The sequence below is a fragment of the Lissotriton vulgaris genome, chromosome 12 (genome assembly GCF_964263255.1).
Source record: "Lissotriton vulgaris chromosome 12, aLisVul1.2, whole genome shotgun sequence".
Lineage (NCBI taxonomy): Eukaryota > Metazoa > Chordata > Amphibia > Caudata > Salamandridae > Lissotriton > Lissotriton vulgaris.
In genome coordinates this window covers 595,414,274-595,435,702 of record NC_141700.1, presented here as the reverse complement: position 1 = coordinate 595,435,702, position 21,429 = coordinate 595,414,274, and the positions used below count along the sequence as shown (strand labels likewise).

General features: G+C 45.5%; 1 protein-coding gene across 1 annotated transcript in view; it reads right to left on the bottom strand.

Moving 5' to 3' along the window:
- The window catches only part of LOC147677799 (ATP-binding cassette sub-family C member 12-like), a 2,578,840-nt gene that overhangs the window by 594,362 nt on the left and 1,963,049 nt on the right, over positions 1 to 21,429 (bottom strand). The window lies entirely within an intron of this gene.

Below are 21,429 nucleotides of genomic sequence, written 5' to 3'. Positions count from 1 at the left end.
GCCAGGGGAGCATACTACAGTTTGGGGAGCTGCAAGTAAAATTTGGGCTAGAACTTCGTAGTTTCTACAAGTACTTGCAAATCAGAAGCTTCTTTATGCAAAAGCAGGGTGGCCCTGTAGGGCTGGGTCAATGTAAAATCATGGAGTATATAGAAGGCTCTAATATGTGCACCATTAGGCAGTTGTATGCGGAGCTGAAAGCAAGTAAAACTGACGACAGGGGGAAATATGCTCTAAAATGGACAGAAAAACTGGGGGCAGAGTCAGAAAGCTTTCAGGTATCTCTGGATCTGGGAAGAACGGTGCTATGTTCAGCTACCTTACAATCCCAACATTTTAAGACTGTATACTCACTGTACCACACTCCGGCTAGAATTGCCCAATGGGGCGGTACGGCTGGAATAACATGCCCCCGCTGTACATATGTTTGCACGATGTCCTCAATTGTACACCCTAAAAAATGCCATTGAGGAGTTTATGGATAGCACGCTAAAGATTAAGATAAAGCTTACAGATGAACTAATTATTTTGGGGGTGGGGGATATGGCAGATGGATTGCCAGTAGAATTCATGTTTGTCTCCCTTGCAGTGTTTCGTATATGCATAGCAAGAACTTGGTTGGACAAGGCTCCCCATCCGTTTCAAGTATGGATTGCAAGCCTACTTGATATGTATAATCTAGAAAAGGCAATTTACGATAGGAAAGGTAGGAAAGCTAAGTTATTAGGTCAAAGGATATGGCAGCCTATCACAAACTGGAAAAGCCGCAGGCTAGAGATAGGACAGGCGGGGGAAGTGTTGATACCTGCTATGTATGGTCTGGCATATAAGGTGGGTTAGGTCAATACGCAAGTTGTGTATCTTTCTTTTTCCTTTATGGTTGTTTATTTTGTATTGCTTGGAAATATATTGTATGTTTATTTGGTGGTCCTCTTATGATGCCATGTACAAGAAGCACGCTGTAATTTGGTTATGTTGTATAATAACCTGATGCACTGTTGTGTGCTGTAACACATACAGGAACTTTGCAGAAAAATTAAAAAATGCTTGATAAAATATTAAAAGGACTGTCGGTGTGTTAACAGATGTAAAGGTGTCTCACTACATATAATAAGTGAGTATATGTATGAATGACTATATAGAACTGTTGATGAGTGAGTGGATGTGTATATAAATGGTGGAATTACTGAATTGGTTGTTGTAACTGGTATAGGTATCTCCACTTTTTTGAAAATGTTAGTTTCTCTTTTTGAATATGTGTTTCAAGGGTTACTTTACAGTGAAAGGAGGTCAGTCACTCTGTCACAAGGATGGTGTCATCAGTGATGTCATGAGTGATGTCACTGACCATGTCAAGAGTGATGTAATATGTGATGTCATCAGCAGTGCATTACACGCGCAAGTTATAGTGAGTCCAACTAGCATGTATAATGTCCTGATGTTGTCGAAGTACCGTCATGATAAATATTAGCTTCAGTTGTAAAGGTTCTTCCTGAAATTGAGAACTGAGAAGCCACAACATTTTTGATACAAGTTGTCAATTTAGTTCCATCAGGTCTACATCGTTGGAAAACTAAAATGATATACTGACCATAACTTTGTATAAATAATGTGGATAGCATTGGACACTTACATTGGGTACACACCATATTATGATTTGCTGCTTTAACTAGATTTTTAAATGGCACTGATTTACAGTCTGGTAAAGTCAAATATATAAATCTTTCAGTGTCTATTCTAGTATTACTTGATGAACTACAATTGTGGCAGTCATGCTGCCATTGATAAGAAAGGCTGAAAAGTTTATCTACATCTACACCTTCATCTTCCAAACCACCAAACATATACATTAAAAATTCCTGACAATCCTGCTGAATGTTCTGTGAAAATGTATCTTGACCAGAACACATATCTAAAATATTTCGAATTTCTGTTACACTTTCTATTTTTGTTCTATCACTGCTACATTTCTCAAACACAGAATTCAATAAACCACACAATCTTTGATCCCGATTTTCAACAATCTGTTCTTGTAAAGTTTGAAGAAAAAAAACAACATTAACCACTACATTAGCATAGCAGTTGACACCAGAACTATTTTCAAACAGAAATCCAACAACATTTTCATCAGAATCCTTTTTCTTTCTGTTTTGAATTAGAGTTTCTTCTACTTTTTGTCTTTTTGCTACTACCTCACTGCAATTATTCTCATTTCTTCTTTTTCGGCCTACCACACGTTTTTCAAACAGAGGATATTGAGGCAAATGTGGAGCATACTCTCTTCTTAACCTATTGTATTCTTTAACACAATCTAGATCTGCACAAATCTTTGTCTCATCACACTCAATCAAGTACAATCCTGATAAAGTTCTGACTCGTGATAATGCCACATATGCTATACCCTCTTTAAACACAGATCTTCCAATGTTCACCAAAGCACTATCTACACTTAAACCTTGAGATTTATGAATTGTTACTGCACATGCCAAACAAACAGGAAACTGTTTTCGGCGAACATATAAGTCTTTTACAAGTAAAAATCTAGCAGAACAATGACTGATTTGTTGTACTTGCTCAATACCATCAAATTTTATTTTTAAAAATTCAATTCCATCTCTATTTCTATAATTCATAAAATCAACAACATAACCCATTGCTCCATTTACCAGACCTCTTTCAACATTTAAATTCCTTCTCAAAATGATACGACAATTTAAACACACATTCAGACTCTTTTCAAAACCAGCTGCTTTCGAAATACTTTTCTCTAATGAATCCAATTTTGTTTTCAAATTTTCTGACAAAACAATTGTTGCACCCATATGCTCTATTATATCTATTGCTTCCAGTTTCACAATCTCTTCATTTTCTAACTTTAACATTTTGTTGTTGAAGATGGAACATTCTTGCAGAGTTGGCATCAAACATATCCCAGATTTCTTCTCAGTCATTTTTAAAAAAATATTCTCTGGAATAATGTTTTCATTTGGATACAAATTTGAAATTAATAGAGCATTTAAAGCTTCTTTCCCAAGCTCACTTACTTTTCCAATTCTTACATCTTGTAGAATATTTTTATAATCTTCATCCTTTGCCTGTCGCATATTTTGAAGGAGTTCAGTATATTTAAAATGTAACCATATATTAACGTTTCTAATGCTTCCAAGGGACTTCCTGGTATCTTCATGCGTGAGCATTTTAAACACTGGTTGTTCTTTTACTGGAGTCAACTGCAATAGATCTCCCAAAACAATAATGTGTTTTCCTCCAAATAACACATCATACTCTGTTCTAAGAATTTCTTGCATTCTCAAATGCACAAAAGCAAGCATTAGATTTGAGACCATGCTTACTTCATCAATGATAAGAAGTTTAATTTTCTTCAAGACTCTGGAAACTTCAGAACACGCATCTCCAGATAACTTGTTGTAATGCAATTTATTATCATGCTCAACTGGCAGCATCAGTAAACGATATAGAGTAATCCCTTTAATGTTATGTGCTGCCAGTCCAGTTGGAGCAGTTACAACACAAGACAGTGGTGAATCAGTTCTTTTCTGCAAATAAGTTGCAATGACTTTAACCAGAAAACTTTTTCCTGTTCCCGCTTCTCCACTTACGTACAGTCGAACAGACTTAGATGATATACATGAGCACTCTTTTTTCTCATGTCTGAATCCATGTTCAATCTGTTCTGTAACTTCGTCATATATCTTTTTCTGCTCAACGTTTAGTTGCTTTACCAAATCTTCTAAGTTAACTCCATCCTCTTGAGCTTGTTCCATAGCTCTTTCCACCTGTCATGATTCCATCCCTCACCTGCCTTATATGCACATACATGCAGGTGTAGATTTTCCCACTCTTGAAACCCACCCCTGTCCCGTGCAACCAGCACGCCAGAAATATGTTAGTGTGTGATTGTGTAATACTCAGAATCTGTTTTATACAGTGATTCAGGCCTTTTATGATTTGGTCCATAACGTCTCTGCGAAATCATCTACAGGCAACCTACAGGTAAGGCTGCTTGTAACCTTGTCAGAAGGCAAAGCCCACGACGATATTTTCGCCCAGACGTTATGGATCCTTCCATCGCAAGTTCTTTGCAAGATATAACAACCTTGTTAACGACTATTCAAGCCGAAAACGCAGCCCTTCGTAGGGATATCACAGATATTCAGAGCAATATGCAATCTGGTTCTAGTCAGTGGGGGTTTCCCTCAACACAAAGACCAGTTCTGAAACCAGCCACGTTTCAGCCAGGACTTCAGACCTTGCATTCTGGTTCCAGTTCTTCCTCTACTCCAACTCAGATTCAGGTAGTTACTCCAATTACAGTACCTTTAGCACCTCCTGAACGCTTTTTGGGAGATAGTAATAAGTTCTCGATCTTTTTAAATCAATGCCATTTGCATTTTATAGCCAAGCCAGCAGCCTTCCCAGATGACTCCTCTAAGGTAGCCTTTATTTTGTCATATCTAGGGGGGGATGCAGCCCTTTGGTCTGTGCCAATTGTAGAACGCGATGACCCAATTTTATATAACCTTAGACTTTTTAAGAATACTATGAAAAAGTTATTTGCCAAGCACGTTTTTGTCCAGTCCGCAGATCATGAATTGTTGCATCTCAAACAAGGGTATTCGGATTTATTACATTACATTTCTCAGTTCAATAGACTTGTTATTGAGGCCCGCTGGCCTGAAGAAAAAAGAGTTTCCCTTTTTTACAAAGGGCTTAGAGATGAGTTAAAAGATATGGTCACACAGATCTTAGACCCACCAGACACCATCGAAGATTTTATTGATTTAGTAGTGAAGCTTAATCATCGACTTTTAGAACGCAGAGGAGAAAAAGGTAAAACAGAAATTAAAGTGTTCTCATTTAAGGAAAGGTACAATAGTGTTAAGCCTGAAAGCTCGTCAAAGTTAGATTCTGGAGTTGAACCAATGCAAATAGGTACAATTAAAGGGCCCCTGAGTAAGGAAGAGAAGGACAAGAGAAGAAAATTGAATCAGTGTTTATATTGCGGCAAATCAGGTCATTTCGTCAAGGAATGTCCAGTTCGCCCAAATAAACCTAAGAGTAAGAATTCTGAGGTGGCTCTTGTACAGCAGTCGGAAAACTAACTGGCTCGACTAATCAAGAGGTCAGATTGTCGAGTGAGTTATCTAGCTTGGCCTCAATAACTCCTGAGATTGCTTCCCATCATCTTAGTATTACTGTTACTTTGCAATCTGAAACAGAAAAGGGGAAGGAATGGACTGTTGATGCTTTGATTGATTCTGGAGCTACAGGCAACTTCATAGATACTATGTTTTTGCAGAAGTTAGAGTTTAAAACCAAAGCCAAACAACACCCAGAAGTGGTTAAAGCGGTGGATGGTAAAGAGTTATCATCGGGACTAATTCAATTCCACACCGAAACACTGTCAATGACTTGTTTACAAAAACATGAGGAGAACATAACTTTTGATGTCATAGATGCCCCTCAATTTCGCTTGATTTTAGGGATACCTTGGTTAGTCAAACACAATCCCAAAATTGATTGGGTGGAAAGAACCCTGTTATTTGACTCAGATCATTGTGTATCTTCTTGTCTAACAACACCAGATTCCCAAGTGATAATCCTAGGAAATAATTTTCCCCTGACTTCAAAGAGCATACTCCTACTGGAAGGAATTCCAGAAGAATATTCCGACCTCCATGATGTATTTTTTTTTTTGATCAAATATATTTTTATTGAGTTCCACAAAGCGATAACGTACATACAGCAGATGGAGAAACAAAAGGCTACGGTGAGGCACCTTTCCCCGACCCTGCTGATTACCCCACTATGCTTCCGGTAAGTGAGGTGAGTCCGGGTGCCCAAGTATGTTCGCTTAGTGGGGGTTGCGCCCCCGATGGTCACTTGAACTCGTTTCCAAAAAACATACTACCAACCCCCCCAAGGAGACCCACCCCCCCAACCGACCCCAACTGTGCCCTACTCCCCCTCATCCACCCCCCATCCCCCCAACCTCCCCCCTCCCGCCGGTGTGTTCCTAGTAGCGCTTAAAGGTGGTTGTTCGGGGTACAGGCTAGACTTTGTGTTCCGCTCTGGCCGTATTATCCCTGAACTCCTCCGCCAGTCTTAGGACCCTGAGATACTTCGGGCATGTAAGCTCCGTAAATTCTTGGGAAAGGAGAGAGATGAGTGGCTGCCAAGTTTCTCTGAAGGCGTCGGATGACTGAGTTAGCGAGGCCTGTATCCGCTCCATCCCCATGATGTACCATAACCTGTGTAACCATCCCGCGTGTGTGGGCTGCCTAGTGGACCCCCATAGGGACAGGATATGCTGAGTGGCTGCCCCCATCGCCAATCCCATCTGTTTTCCCCGCAGTGACTTGAGTGGGAACGTCAGGCTGTTCGGCAGTCCAAGGACGGCATAGGCCGGGAATCTTGGAATGTCGGTGTCGAAGTGAGTGTCTATGTCCTTGAGTACTGCCTCCCAATAGTCCCGTACCGCGGTGCAGTCCCATAGAATGTGTAGCATGGTCCCCGTGTGCCCGCACCCTCTCCAACATTTAGGGTCTCTGCTCGGGTTCCCCTGGTGTAGGCGTTCCGGGGTCAGGTGCCAGTAGTAGGCAATCTTGACTGCTGCCTCCCTACTAGCGGTATTCCTGGCCGTGTGGTGAGCTCGGTAGTATACCTCCCGCCATTCCTTTGCAGAAAGAGTGCGCCCCAGTTCCCGCTCCCAACGCTTCTGTCCAGCAGATTTCTCCGTAGGGAGGGGCTGGGATAGCATCTGATATAATTCAGTGATGGACCTCGTGTCCGACGTTTTGGTCATGATCCATCGCTCATACGGGGTAAGGGGGCGGCCCGCCAGAGGCGCCACGTCAGCGTGCAGCAACCAGTGCCTAAGCTGAAAGTACTGATAGCGGAGTGGCTTATCCAGTGTGTAGTTCGCTGTCACTACGTCCCAGGTCATGAAGCCCTCCGTGTCGAATAGGTGGCCTGCAGAGCGGCATTCCGAGTGTCGCCATTGAGGGAATGAGCTCGGGGATCTGCCGGGGGGGAACGCCGGATTGTCCAGCAGAGGTGTCATGGGGGAGGGGAAGGTCGTCAGGCCTCTCGGGACTGCGGTTGCATCCCACACTTGCAGAAGAGTCCTGGTGATAGGGGATCTCTTGAGGTACGTCGGTCTGTCCGGACGCGCCAGGAAGGGAACCTTCCAGAGGGGCAAGCCCGCCATGGCCCTGTCCTGGAACAACCAGTGCCTCTCCGAGGTCGGCCGGGACCACTCCAAGAGGAATCGAAGTTGAGCCGCCTGGAAGTAACGCCTCAGGTCCGGAACCCCCAAACCCCCCTCCGCTGTAGTCCTCGTGGCCAGGTCGCGCCGCAGCCTGGACCTTTTATTCGCCCAAACATAGTGGTGCAGGGCGTCCTGCAGCTTCTTCAGCATCCCCAGTGGGGGGGTGACCGGTATGGTCTGGAACACGTAGAGGATCTTGGGGAGCAGGGACATTTTAATGGCCGCCACTCGACCGAGCCACGAAAGTGGCTGTTGCCTCCACCTCGCGATGTCTCCCTGGACGCGCGACAGCAGCTTGGTGTAATTAAGGTCGACCGTTTGGACAGTCGCCGGTGTCAAGTCTATCCCCAGGTACTGCACGGTGGTGCTGACCTCAAGCCCCCCTATGTGCAGCGATGCCCTATTAGCCGGTCGAGTGTTGCTACCCAGTGGCAGGACGACGGACTTCTGGACGTTCATTTTGAAGCCTGACACAGCTCCGAACGCGGTCATTTCCGACAGAAAGGCCGGCAATGAGACCCGTGGGTTATCCACCGCCACCAGAATGTCGTCCGCGTAGAGGCTGATGGTTTGCTCCACGCCCCCGAACTTAATCCCGGTTATGGTTTTATTGTCCCGAACACGCTGGGCAAACGGTTCGATGTAGAGGGCGAAGAGTAGCGGCGAGAGGGGGCAACCCTGTTGCGTGCCTCTCTGGATGTCGAACGGCTTGGAGCTAACCCCGTTGACCTTGATGGTCGCTTTCGGGGATGTATAGCATCCCGCCACCCATGAGCGGAAGCGTGGGCCCACGCCGAACTTAACCAGCGTCTGTTCCAGAAACTTCCAGTCCACCCTATCGAACGCCTTCTCGGCGTCCACCGATAGCAGTGCTGCGTCTGAGGCGTTTGCGTGAGCTTTATCTATGACATGCATAATGCGCTTTGTGTTATCTGCGCATTGCCGGGAGGGAACAAAGCCCGCCTGGTCAGGGTCGATAATGCCGGGAAGACAGGGGCCCAGTCGGGATGCCAGAATGCCCGTGAAGAGCTTAAGGTCCACGTTGAGGAGCGAGATCGGCCTGTACGCAGCGCAGCGCGAGGGGTCTTTGCCCGGCTTTGGAAGGACTACGACTTCCGCCTCCAACATCTCCCTTGGGATGGAGCCCTGGCCCTCGAACGAGTTGAACAATTTTGTGAGGACCGGTGCCAGGAGGGGGCAAAAGGTTTTGTAAAAACCCGCGGAGAAGCCGTCCGGGCCCGGAGCTTTCAAGGGTTTGAGGCGGGCGATGGCCGCTATGACCTCCTCCAGGCGGAAAGGGGCGTCTAACGCTGCGGAATTCACGTCGTTAAGAGCAGTGACCTCCATAGTCTCCAAGTAGGTCCTTCCCGCTTCCACCCCTACCGTCCGATCGGCGGCATACAGCTGTTCGTAAAAGGTTCGGAATGCCTCCGCTATGTGGCCGTCCTCCCGGACCTCGCCGCCATTGTCTCCGCGTATCACCGGGATCTGGGAGCGGACGGTCTTGGCCTTGAGTTTGCTAGCCAGCAAGCGGCCTGTTTTGTCTCCCCCCACGTAGTACGTATGGCGGAGACGGAGCGCCGCGTATTCCGCCCTGTCGAGGTCTAAGCTCGCCAGTTGTGCCCTGACCGCTTTCAGCTTGCGCCAAATCCGGGGGGCTCCCGTCCGGCTGTGAACCCGTTCTAGGTCTAGCACTTGCGTCTCCAGGTCCCGCCTCCGATCTTTCCGCTCTTTATTTTCTGCAGCGGCGATTGCCATGATTTCGCCCCTAACGACCGCCTTGAGCGCCCCCCACAATGTCGCATGGGTCACCTCGCCCGTGTCGTTGTGATCCAGGTAGGCGGTAATGCTTTGGGACAGTTGCTGCACCACTCCTGTGCGGGATAGTAAACTTTCCCTTAGGCGCCATTTACCCCTAAGTGGAGGAGTACACGGGACAGTCAGTCGGAGGACCACCGCGTCGTGGTCTGAGAGTGCCGCAGGTGTGATGTCAATGTCCTGTACCAAGGGGGTTATGTCCGCCGAACCCAGGAAGTGGTCTATTCTAGCATATGTGTGGTGCACATGAGAATAAAAGGTGTATCCCGGGGCAGTAAGATGTTTGTCCCGCCAAATGTCAGTCAGTCCCCTGTCCGCCAGCCACTGCTTCCCGGCCGCCGACAGCGCCCCTGCGTCCCCAAATCTTTTCCCAGACCTGTCCTTCTCGTTGTCCATGACCAGGTTCAAGTCCCCCCCCACCAGTACCAGCCTCATATCGCCCAAGAGTGCTTCAGACAACGCCCCTTTCAAGAAGGCCTCCTGTTTGGTGTTGGGTGCATAAATGGAGCCTACCGTGAAGGAAGAAGTACCTACATGTATCGTGTGCGCTAGGAGCCTGCCCCTGATTTCTGCCACCTTACTCCCCACCCGTCCTTTGAAGTGTCTGGCCACTAGTATAGCTACGCCTGCCTTCTTCTCGGTGGTCGTGGAGTAGAATTGGTGGGGGAAGGCCCTCGCTTTCATGCGGTGCCAGTCTTTCGCCAACAGATGTGTTTCCTGCAACAGACATATTTCGGCCCCAGAGCGCTCAAGGAAGGAGATGACTGCCCTTCGTTTGATGGGATTGTTGAGCCCCTTAACATTAAGGGAGAGGATACTTATACTGTCAGCAGCCATGAGTGTGCGCGCATCCCGTCAGCATGACAACAACCCCCAGCCAGCCCGACCCCAGGAACCAGATGCTAATCCAGAGTGAACACACCGAGCACCCCCCCCATCCCCTTCCCACGCCCCAACAACCCCCCCCAACGACCCCCCCTACCCTTCCCCCCCCAACTGGTGAACATAGTCCCAGGCCAATCATGAGACAGTCTAGGCCTGTGGTAGATGAGTCAATGAGTGGGTGCGTGGCAGTGGCGGCTCATGGCCCCCCCGACCTCCTCCCCCGTCCAGGAGCCAAAACTCAGCTGATGACAACCTTCTCTAGAACCTGCTCAGGAGGCTGCGCCAGTGTCTTTTGATACTTCTTGGATTGCCGCGGCCTGTTCCAGGGCCACCGTGTCCGGGTCGGGCTTGAGAGGCTTCTTCCGCTGCCGGTCTGGACGCACCGTCTGCCAACCGTCCCTCGACTTCCCAGGGGAGCCACCCGCCATGTCGTCCTGGGGCGTGTCCTCGTGGGGGATGCCCAGCACCGCACACGTATCTCGCAGGGAACGCAACTGGTGGAGGGCGCCATTCCACTTAAAGACCAGGCGAAATGGGTGACCCCAGGAATACGGTACCTCCTCCTTACGCAGAAAGGTTGTGGCGACCCTGAATGCCCTCCGCTTTTGCAGGGTGGTCGCAGCCAAGTCCTGAAAGAGTTCCACATTGTGGTCCTGGAAGCGGAGGGGCTGCTTGTGACGAGCCTCCCTCAATATGCGCTCCTTCAAGGGGTAGTTCGGCAGAAAGGCCAGGATGTCCGGTGGGGGGCCCTGGGTCCGGCGGGTTGGGCCCACTCGGTGGGCTCTGTCGATACGAACCACAAAGTCAGGTCCTTCCCCCAGCACCATTCGGAAGAGCGCTTGTAGGTATCCAGCCATATCATCTCCTTCCGCCTTGAGTGGCACATTCCGGACTCGAATGTTATTCCGCCTGGAGCGGTTCTCCAGGTCCTCCGTATGGGTCTGAAGGTCCATTTGCTGGTCGTGAAGGCGGACGATCTCCTGCCGAAGGAGCTCTATTTCCTCACTTCTGGCCTGGCCCGAGAGCTCGTTGGCCGCTACCCTCTCCCCCAGTTCGTCTACGTCACGCCTGAGTTCCTTGTACTCCCCTGTCATTTCCTGCCGGAAGGTTTGGATATCTTCTTTCAGGGAGGCGAAGAGGGTTTCCATAAACGCCTTGGTGGCCGGCGTCTCGCCTTCTGGGAGATCTTTCCCCTTGGGGGGGGGCATCGGCGCCGGCTTATCCGGGCTTTTGTCAGGCTTGGGGGGTCCCTTGACCAGCATCTCCGAGATGTTGCGGTTCCCCTTGCGGTTCGACATGGTGGACCCAACCGCAGGCCTCAGCCCGGCCGATGCTCCAGGTACTTTTGCAGGGGGTCCCTGTGTGCTCCGGCCGTAGGTCAGGAGGGCCGATATCTTGTCCCCAGGGCCTGTCCCCAAGTCCTCTATACTGCTGCTTCTCCCAGCTCGCGATGAAGGGCCTGATGCCCGCTAGGTAACTCTGGACCTCAGTCCGCCTGCTCGGATCTCCACCTCCTAGGGCCTGCCGCCTCCACGGGCCGTCCCTAAGGCGCAGTTGCGCCGCCGCCCCGCATGTGTCTCTGTGGATCGCTAGTAGGAGGGGGGGGGCCCAGCCGCGTCCCCCGTCGCTCGCTGGCCTTCCCCTGAACACCGCTCACCTCCTTCCTGTGGATGCCGACTGGCCTCACCGGCCACCGGGCCCACGCCGGGGCCTCTCTCAGCACCGAGGGCCGGCGGGCCCGGCACCTCGCTGTCCGTAGTGTCGCAGTCGTATGCTGCTGGATTGCGCTCCTCGGCCCCCGCAGGCACCGCCGGGTTCTTCACCGGCTCCTGCCCTGTGCTGCGTGGGGTCTCGTCTCGCCGCTTGTCCCCTTGAATTGGCGCGCCCCGCGTAGGCCACTGCACACGCGGTCAGTCTCAGGGCCCTCTTTTGACCGCCCGGGCCTCCACCACTCGTGGCCCTACGCCACCACCAGTTGTCCCGGGGGCTCAGTCGCGCTCAGGTTCGGGGTCTCTAGTGTCTCCGGGCTCTGGCCCCCACCACATGCGGGTCCGCTGTCGGCCTGTGCCTCCGCTCCTGCTCCGTGACGCTGTTCTCGCTGGCGGGGGGCCCCCAGCCGCACCACCGCTACCCCCGGGCTGCCCACCGTTCTCCCTTCTCCTGCACACTTGGGCCTCGTGACCTCTCGCCGCCTCGCGGTGGGGGGGGGGGAACGACCGCTCTCCCTACCTCCTGTGCTGTGGTCACTCGTGCTCCCGGGCCTCGCTCCCCGCTGCAGCCGGCCAGATGTGGGCTCCGGCCGCGCCCTCCGCAACTAGGCCCACGCCGGGGCCTTGCGTAGATGTGAGGGGTCGGCGGGTCCGGCGCTGCTCACTCCCCGTCTGTCCGCCGGGCTCCCTGCCTGGTGCGGCGCTTCCCGGCCCCCGCGGGTGTCACCGGGGGTCACGGTTGATCCTCCCCCGTGCCTGCTTCGCTACAGTGCGGCTTCGCTGGGCCTCCAGGCGCCCGTGTCAGGGTCGGGGATGTTCGCGCCTTCCGGCGGCGGCCGTGTATCACCGCTCCTCGGCGCCTCCCTCCGTTCCGAGGCCTCGCCAGCTGCTCCCCGGCCACTGAGGACCACCAGGTGTCCGTCCGCTTGCTTTGGCCGGCTCGGTCAGGGCTAAGGTCCGCTAATATCCCTGGTGGGGGATCGGGTCTGAGGAGCCTCCGCGGATCACGTCCTACCAGGCCGCCATCTTGGCCACGCCCCCTCCATGATGTATTTGACAAAAAGAAGGCTAACACACTACCCCCTCACCGGGATTTCGATTGTCGGATAGATTTGGTACCGGGGGCTACATTGCCATGTAGTAGAATCTATGCTCTCACCGAGAAAGAAAACGAGCACCTAAGAGAATATTTAGACGAATATCTGGCCAATGGTTTTATCCGACATTCGAAATCTCCTGTATCCTCCCCCCTCTTTTTTATTCCGAAAAAGGGGGGAGAGTTGAGAACATGCATCGACTATAAAGCTCTAAATAATGTTACCATCAAAAACAGATATCCTCTTCCTTTGATCCCGACACTTTTGGACCAATTAAAAGATGCTAAGATATACACTAAATTAGATTTGCGGGGAGCTTATCATTTGGTTAGAGTCCGCAGCGGAGACGAATGGAAGACAGCATTTCGTACTAAATTTGGTTTATACGAATACCAGGTCATGCCATTCGGGCTTTGTAATGCTCCCGCAGCTTTTCAATTTTTCATAAATGAGGTTTTGAGAGAATTTTTGGATATCTGTTGCATTGTGTACATAGATGACATACTCATCTATTCTAAAAACACCGTAGAACATGTACAACAGGTAAGAGCTATTCTTTGAAAACTACTTGACAACTCCTTGTACATTAAGCTGGAAAAGAGTGTCTTCCACACCACCAAAGTGGATTTCTTGGGATATGTCCTGAGCCCAGATGGTATTGAAATGGATCCTAAGAAGATTCAGGCAGTTTTAGATTGGGCCAGCCCTTCTTCAGTCAAACAAGTACAAAGTTTCTTGGGGTTTGCAAATTTTTATAGGCGTTTTATACGTAATTTTTCGCAATTGGTAACCCCAATTACTAAGTTATTGAGGAAGAACACAAAATTTGATTGGAATACTGATGCTGAAGAAGCCTTTCAAAATCTAAAAAATCATTTCACTTCAGCACCTGTGTTAATGCATCCTGACCCTTCTAATCCATTCATTGTAGAGGCGGATGCTTCACAGTTTGCTATAGGGGGCATTTTGTCTCAAAGGCACAAAGAAACTGGTCAAATGCATCCAATCGCCTACTACTCAAGAAAGCTAACCCTTACTGAACAGAATTATGCCATAGCTGACAAGGATTTGTTAGCCATAAAAGCAGTCTTCGAAGAATGGCGCCATTACTTGTTAGGGGCAAGACATCCAATAACAATTTACACCGACCACAGGAATCTACAATTTTTACGCTCTGTGAAAGCTCTCACTGCTAGACAGCTAAGGTGGACAATGTTTTTCAATGATTACAATTTTGTAATTACTTATCGTCCGGGAAGAGAGAATTTAAAGGCAGATGCATTATCACGTTTGGGGACTGTAGAGGAGAAGGAGAGTTCTCTTCAAGAAGTTCGACCAGTATTACCTGAGGCTTGCTTCAAGGTGGGAGTGGTGGTCACTGATATTGTAGAAGACATTAAACTAAGAGTTCAGGATAAGACCTTTCAAGAATGGAAAATTTTGTATCCTTTAATGCAAACTAGAGAAGGTTTATTGTATTTGAATGACCAAATTGTTGTACCAACGCAAGAACTGCAAAAAAAGGTGATACAATTACATCATGATCCTCTTATGTGTGCACATCCAGGAGTTGCTAAAACTAGTCAGTTAATCAAAAGAAGGTTTTGGTGGCCAACCTTGTTGAATGATGTAAAAGATTATATCGAAACTTGTGTAATTTGTATCCAACATAAAACACAACATCAAGCACCTAGTGGTTTCTTACTTCCTCTCCCAATTTCGCCTCAACCTTGGCACACGATATCGCTGGACTTCATTGTGGAGCTTCCAGAGACCAAAGAGGGGTTCAACACTATTTTGACTGTGGTAGATCACTTTTCTCGAATGGCTCATTTCATACCATTAAAAGGCATCCCTTCTGCAAGAGAATTGACTCAAATCTTCTCTAAAGAAATAATTAGGTTACATGGAATTCCCTCTGTAATTATTTCTGACAGAGGTCCACAGTTTATCTCTCACTTCTGGCAAGAATTGGGAAAAACTTTGAACATGGACATTCGCATGTCCTCCGGTTATCATCCTCAGACGGATGGTTTAACTGAAAGGACGAATCAAACTATTGAACAGTTTCTTAGGTGTGCTTTAGCAGAAGACAAAAGAGAGTGGTCAGATATTTTGTGGGTTTTAGAATTCGCTTTCAATAATTTAGACAACTCTTCCACTAGTCTGTCACCTTTCTTTTGTGTTTATGGTTTCCACCCTAAAAATGTTCCAGAAAGAGTAAGCATCCCATCAGCCATACCATCACTGGAGGAACACATTACTAGATTGGTTCATGTTCAGAAACAGGCTCAATATCATTTAGCTCAAGCGAAAGAGAGTCAAAAAGAGTCAGCAGATTTACATAGAAAACCGTCACCAGAATACTCAATCGGAGATAGAGTTTGGTTATCTACAAGGAATTTGAGAATGACTATTTGTAAAAAACTACGTCCCAAATATATCGGACCTTTTGTAGTAGAAAAAATGATAAATCCTGTCAGTATCAAACTCACCTTACCCAGTAGGTACAAGTTTCACCCGGTGTTTCATGTATCGTTGATCAAACCCTGTAATTCAATGACTAGGTTTCTTAAAAATCCACCACCCATCCTTGTTGATGGTGTCCCTGAATTTGAGGTTCAAAAAATTATAGATGCAAAGAGAGTCCGAGGTAAACTGTTTTACTTAATACATTGGAAAGGTTATGGCCCCGAAGAACGGACATGGGAACCTCTTTCCAACGTCCAAAATTCTGCTCGATTGATCAAGAATTTTCATCTTCATTATCCAAACAAACCGAGACCTGTACCACAGATTTTGGGAGGGATCTTGAGAGGGGAGTACTGTCATGATTCCATCCCTCACCTGCCTTATATGCACATACATGCAGGTGTAGATTTTCCCACTCTTGAAACCCACCCCTGTCCCGTGCAACCAGCACGCCAGAAATATGTTAGTGTGTGATTGTGTAATACTCAGAATCTGTTTTATACAGTGATTCAGGCCTTTTATGATTCATGTGTATAGTAATGTTATTTATGATGTCATTTGTTTTTGCCAAGTGCTTGTTGGATTCATGGCCCAAGTTTATCGAGTTGTGAGCCAGACAAAGAGGAACGTTGTGGCCAGAGAATGACAGGTATTGATGCAGAAAGGTTCTGCCGACTTGTGTTCAGGGCAGGAGAAGGCTCGGAGAAGGAGCGGAGAGCTGAGAGCAGAGATGCCGTTTTCAGCGCGCACGCTGGAAAACGGCACGCATGGTTTTGGCGCGCGATGCGTCAACCTTCCTTGGGTGTGGCTGGGTGTGGTTCCTCTATAAAAAGCCACACCCAACGTAAACCGACGCTTTGCCTTCTGTCTTCGTCGCCCATCGGAGGTGTTTCCTGGAGTCCCAAGACGACGACCTGCACGACGGACTTTGAAGGTCTGGTTTCATCGCGCGCATCACCTGAAAAGAAGAAAAGAAAACTTAAAGCTAAGTTACAGTTCTTCTTCTTGTTTGAATTATTGGCGCCCAACGCAAGCAAGCGACCAGAGAATATTTGAACTAGAGACTTACCTGGAAAAGATTCAAGTTTCCAATTCTATAGAAATTCCAAGGAAAGGAGCAATTTACAAAGACTTCAGAAAAAGGATTTAGAGACTTTGAGAATTATCAAAGAGAGAGAGTTAATGTTATTTTGTGTTTGCCATTTTGTCTTTTGTTTTAATATAATACATATTAGGGAGTGAAGGTGAAGAACGGCATGGTGAGAAGTCAGAGTAAGTGGAAGATAGTTTAAAGGGATGTTATGAATAATGCAAACAATTTAGCAAGGCAGTAACTCATCATTCTTCTTTGAACACTTACTTTACAGAGAACAAACGCTGAACAATCAATCTTCTACGTCAACAATCACCTTGCCCAACCCCCCTTCACGACGACAACACGGACGCGACGCCAGATCTTAACCAGTCGCAGGTAGGACTCACTAAAGCCCAAGTAGAGTCATAGAAAACCTGTTAGGATTAAAATAGACAGTATAGAAAATCAGTATTTACAAAAGTTCTCCTTATTGCTTCGCAGGTCGACAATCAAGGAAGCAGGTAGCGTCCACGATCCGGCCTACCTCCCTGATTTCTATTTAATTACCTCAGTGTATTAAAACAGTCACTAGGTGTTGCCTAGAATTTGGGGAAGTTGGTCCATAACGTCTCTGCGAAATCATCTACAGGCAACCTACAGGTAAGGCTGCTTGTAACCTTGTCACCACCTCATCCATGGCAGTTGCAGCTTCATTTTGGATAATTGGTCCTCCTAGTGGATCCTGACTCAATGAAGTAGAACTCTGACTGTCTTGAGAACTGTCTCTAGCAATCTCTTCAGTAATTGTGGTTTCTTGCTCTATTTCTTTGTTCAACATTTGCAGATAATTTAGAAAAACAGGACATTCTATGGTATCCTTAGTTGCATTAAAAGAGTCTTCATAACAGAGAAAATCTCCAAGTAGTTCCTCTTCTGTACGCCATGGCTTAAAGAGTTGCAAAAGAGCTAAATAGTAAAATTATCTTTTGTCTGGAGCTTCACAACTCAATTTTCGATGATTAATCAAATGGCCTTTTCTCTGCTTCACTAGACATCCTTCATACCCAATGACAGCATATTTTCCAATATTGAAATCTTCTGTGATGTTCCTCTTATAACTGTAGTTTTGCAGAACTTCATACAAACAAGTGTTCTCAAGGTGAGTACTTCTATTTGGATAGGATGTATCCAACATATTTGTCTTCAAAATATCTGTACTGTTTGGTTCTTTCTCCGCCAAATATTCAATTTCTTGTACAGATTTCAAAACTCGGTTTCGTGTTGCAGCAAGACCTAGACTCACCCAAATGATTGTTCTTGATTTGGCATAGAGACTTGCTGATGATAACCGATCAGAACATTCATATGCTCCAATTTCTCGATGCGACAACATCTTCAGACTGAAACTGTATAATTTTTTGCGTAGACTCTTTTCATGTGAAATGTCCTCCCACATTTCCTTCAGTTTTGTCTTTTCTTTTTTTGTGATGCAAGATGTCACATATCGAGCCACAGCAATAGAGTTGTCAGCAACAACCTGAATATCCATGTTAGCATTCCACCTGGACAAAATCACTGGGTTGTAGTCGTTGATATACTTGGACTTTTTGTTTCTTTTTAAATTATATGTATTTTTGGGAGATTTCCTCATCACAGTATGTCGTAGAGATGACATCAAATTATTTACTCTTCCCTTAGAAATCACTGGTCGTGGAAACGCAAAACGACATTTCGTGTAGTACTTTTCCTTGTTTTTAAATTTTCGACGAAAGTACTTTCCACAACGATGAGATTGAAAACGTAAAACTTGTTGCCTTAAACTGTTTTCTTCAGTAGTTTTTGGAACAGCACATGTTGAATACTCTTCAATGAAACTCATCACTGTTTCATCCGAATCTAATCCAAATTTGGGTGCATCTTTAATCCATAACAACATATGTATATGAGGAGCACCTCTCGCTTGATATTCCTTCCTCCAAAAGAAATCCAAAACCTCTCCAAGCGGAGGATTTTTTTTGTTGGTAATAAAAGACATCATAGCTTCAAATCTATAATTAAAATATCTGCAAACATTCACTGGATCCAAAGAACACAGTTCTCCCGGTGTTTTCAATTATATATTTTGTATGTTTCCATTTGCCTCTCGTAGAAATTGAAGTAAGTCGTCCCATGCATACTCAGCACAGCTAAGAGTGAGGAACCATGTAGGAGTTCCTAAGTTTCTTAGCATACATTTCAATTCCCCATGACGACGGAACCAATACTCATTTGTTCCACGCTGACATGCCATGAGATTGATTAGCTGAGATTCCAAAATACTGTCTTGCAGATTGACTTTCTCCATAAAGTCCCTTGCTGAAACATTTTGCAGATGAGTTCCACTTTTCAATATGTGATTAACTGCATAAGAAAGCCCAGACAAATCACTTTCATACAGTAGATAAAACAAATACGGACTGCATTGCCGAAACCTTGGATCTCCAGCATATAATCTTAAAGTCCGGTATTCAGCTGCAGGAATTTGAACTGGTCGATTGTCATATCGTCCACCACGACCTGTTGGAAATAACTGTGGAAAGCAACGAGCTTCCAAACTTTCTTCCCATACACTAATGGGACTTCCTTTTGCTGCTTTCATTTGAAACAAGTCAATTGCATTCCCTATTACTTCTTTGGAATGCAAAGGATGAACAGTATAATGTTCATATATTTCTTCACTTCTAGACACATCAACTTTTTCAATTTGGCCAACTGAAAAATCACTGTCTTCTTCTGTAGCTGTTTCCACTGCTCCAACACTTACATCTTTATAGTACTCATTGTTTTTGACCAAATACAACGTTGCCTTTTTGACTTTTCTAACATCCAGTAAATCTTGCCAGATTTTCTTACTCTTTGTTGGAACCCCATTAACTAGAATACCCAGAGGATCCTCTTCTACTCTTTCTACACCAATTGTATCAATATTTTTCTTGACATCTAGAGGCAAATAAACAACTCTTCCTTTTAATCCTCTTTGTAAATCTGTAGGAGGTAATTTCCCTATCTTAGGCTCCATGCGAACAATAGCTTGAAAAGGATGGACACATTGAATCAAAATTGATTCATAAGTATTTAAATCCATCATTTCAGAAGGAATATCTATCAACTGAAGATTATTATGAACAGCTCTAGCAGGCATTCTATTTTCATTTCATTTTTTCAAACAATAATTACAAATACGCTGATCAAAACTCAAATCAAAAGAATTCTCCACCAACAAATAACTTACAAAATCCTTCCATTCACTATTATTTTCCAATTCACATTTTGCATATAAATCAACTAACCTAGTCTGAATCTTATAATGAGTCCGTCGACAATACACACAAGTTAAATTAGGCCTTTCACTTGATTTCACCTTAAACTTGGTAATTTCCTCGTCAAACTTTTCTTTACTTGAAATCTGTACATTGTCTTCCACATTACCATCCATTACTATATCCATTTCTAAACTGTCCTCTTTGTTCCCAAAATAACAAAACTCATTTTCTTCACAAATAGTCTTCACATCTACTTCGGATCCATGGAAAAGAGCACAGTTTATCTGTTTAAGCTTAAGTGCTGGAGTTTTTGCATAATACAACCTTCTCACTAATTTCCTCACCTTATTATGATGCACTGCTAACATCCTAAAATGATGAAGAAAACTCTGACATACTTTTCTAGAAAGACAAGGCAGTGAATGCCCATGCAAACTTGTGTTTTCTCTTACTCTGCAAGGATCTAACTCTTGCAAGATCTTCATTTTTTGTTTTACACTTTTCTTACTATATGTACGTAAGAAATTTCGAAGCAAATTGATTGAATCCTGTCGCACACTACAAATACTACTGCACTTCCATGTGTACACTGGACCCTTAGTACGTCTCCCTAAAACTTTATCACTTAACACCTCTTCTGCATCTCTAGACATAAGTTTCTCTTTTTCCATCACACAACCATCTTTCACCTCATATGCTCGACCACTGGTGTCAACTGCATGCACCAAAACATTTTCCTGAAAGTAACTCTCCTCATTTAAAAATGGCTCAGAACTTGAACTATGCATCCATTCTCCAGAAAATACTTCATAAAAATTAGTCCGATTAATAATTCTTTTCCATCTACTGTTCGATTTGAAAACATCAATTGCCTTATTAAGTATCCTAATTCTATTGATTACTAAAATAAATAATTTTTTCTTAACTTCAAAAGCCTGATCAACAATCTTCTCTATACTTTCCTTTACTTGTAAAAAGCAGCTCTCTGTTTACCTTTCTTTTCATTTTTTAGCAAATTTAAAACTACCCTATTGCGAAACATTCGTCTACGAATGTCCCTAAATTGATTTAACCTTCTATTGCTATCCATACTCTTATCTCCTGCTCCAATAGAGACATTTTTTGAGGGCCTCTCCTTCCTTTTTAGATTTGCTCTCTGCTTCTGGATCTTCACATTACCGTTAACATTACTCTTTGATCTACATAAATTGCGAAGAAAAGACTTAATTGTCTTACCAGGAGCTTTTCTGGTGTTTTTTGAAGTACTTGTAGAGGATTCTTTTAATTCCTTTGATGATTTTGTTCTTTTCCGTATGGTATTTTTTCTACTCCTTTGCCTTGACGGCGTTTTTGCTTGCTTTTAAAATGTTGATTTCAATCTGTGGTTCTGAAAAAAAATAACACACTAAAGACCAATATTAGCAAACAACAAAGTAATGACAAAAAGAAAACAATATAAACACTAATTTGCAACATATTAAAGTTTATATCACAGCAACTCAGGGCCTTATTTATGAAGGCCTTGCGCCACCAGTGTGTCCCATGTTAAAAGAGACGCAACGGTGCCACAAGGCAATTATAAATAAGGGCCAAATGTAAATACCATTGATTTGCCCCCAAAAACGTTTTTTGAATAACATTTAAGAAACACTGCGCAGAACCTATGTACAACCACTCACTATCACTTCTGAAACCTCACTGTTTCCCAAAATACAAATCTTCTATCTTGCAAATGTTCATAGTAAGCATTATCAAAAAGCAAAAAACAAACCAACAGCAA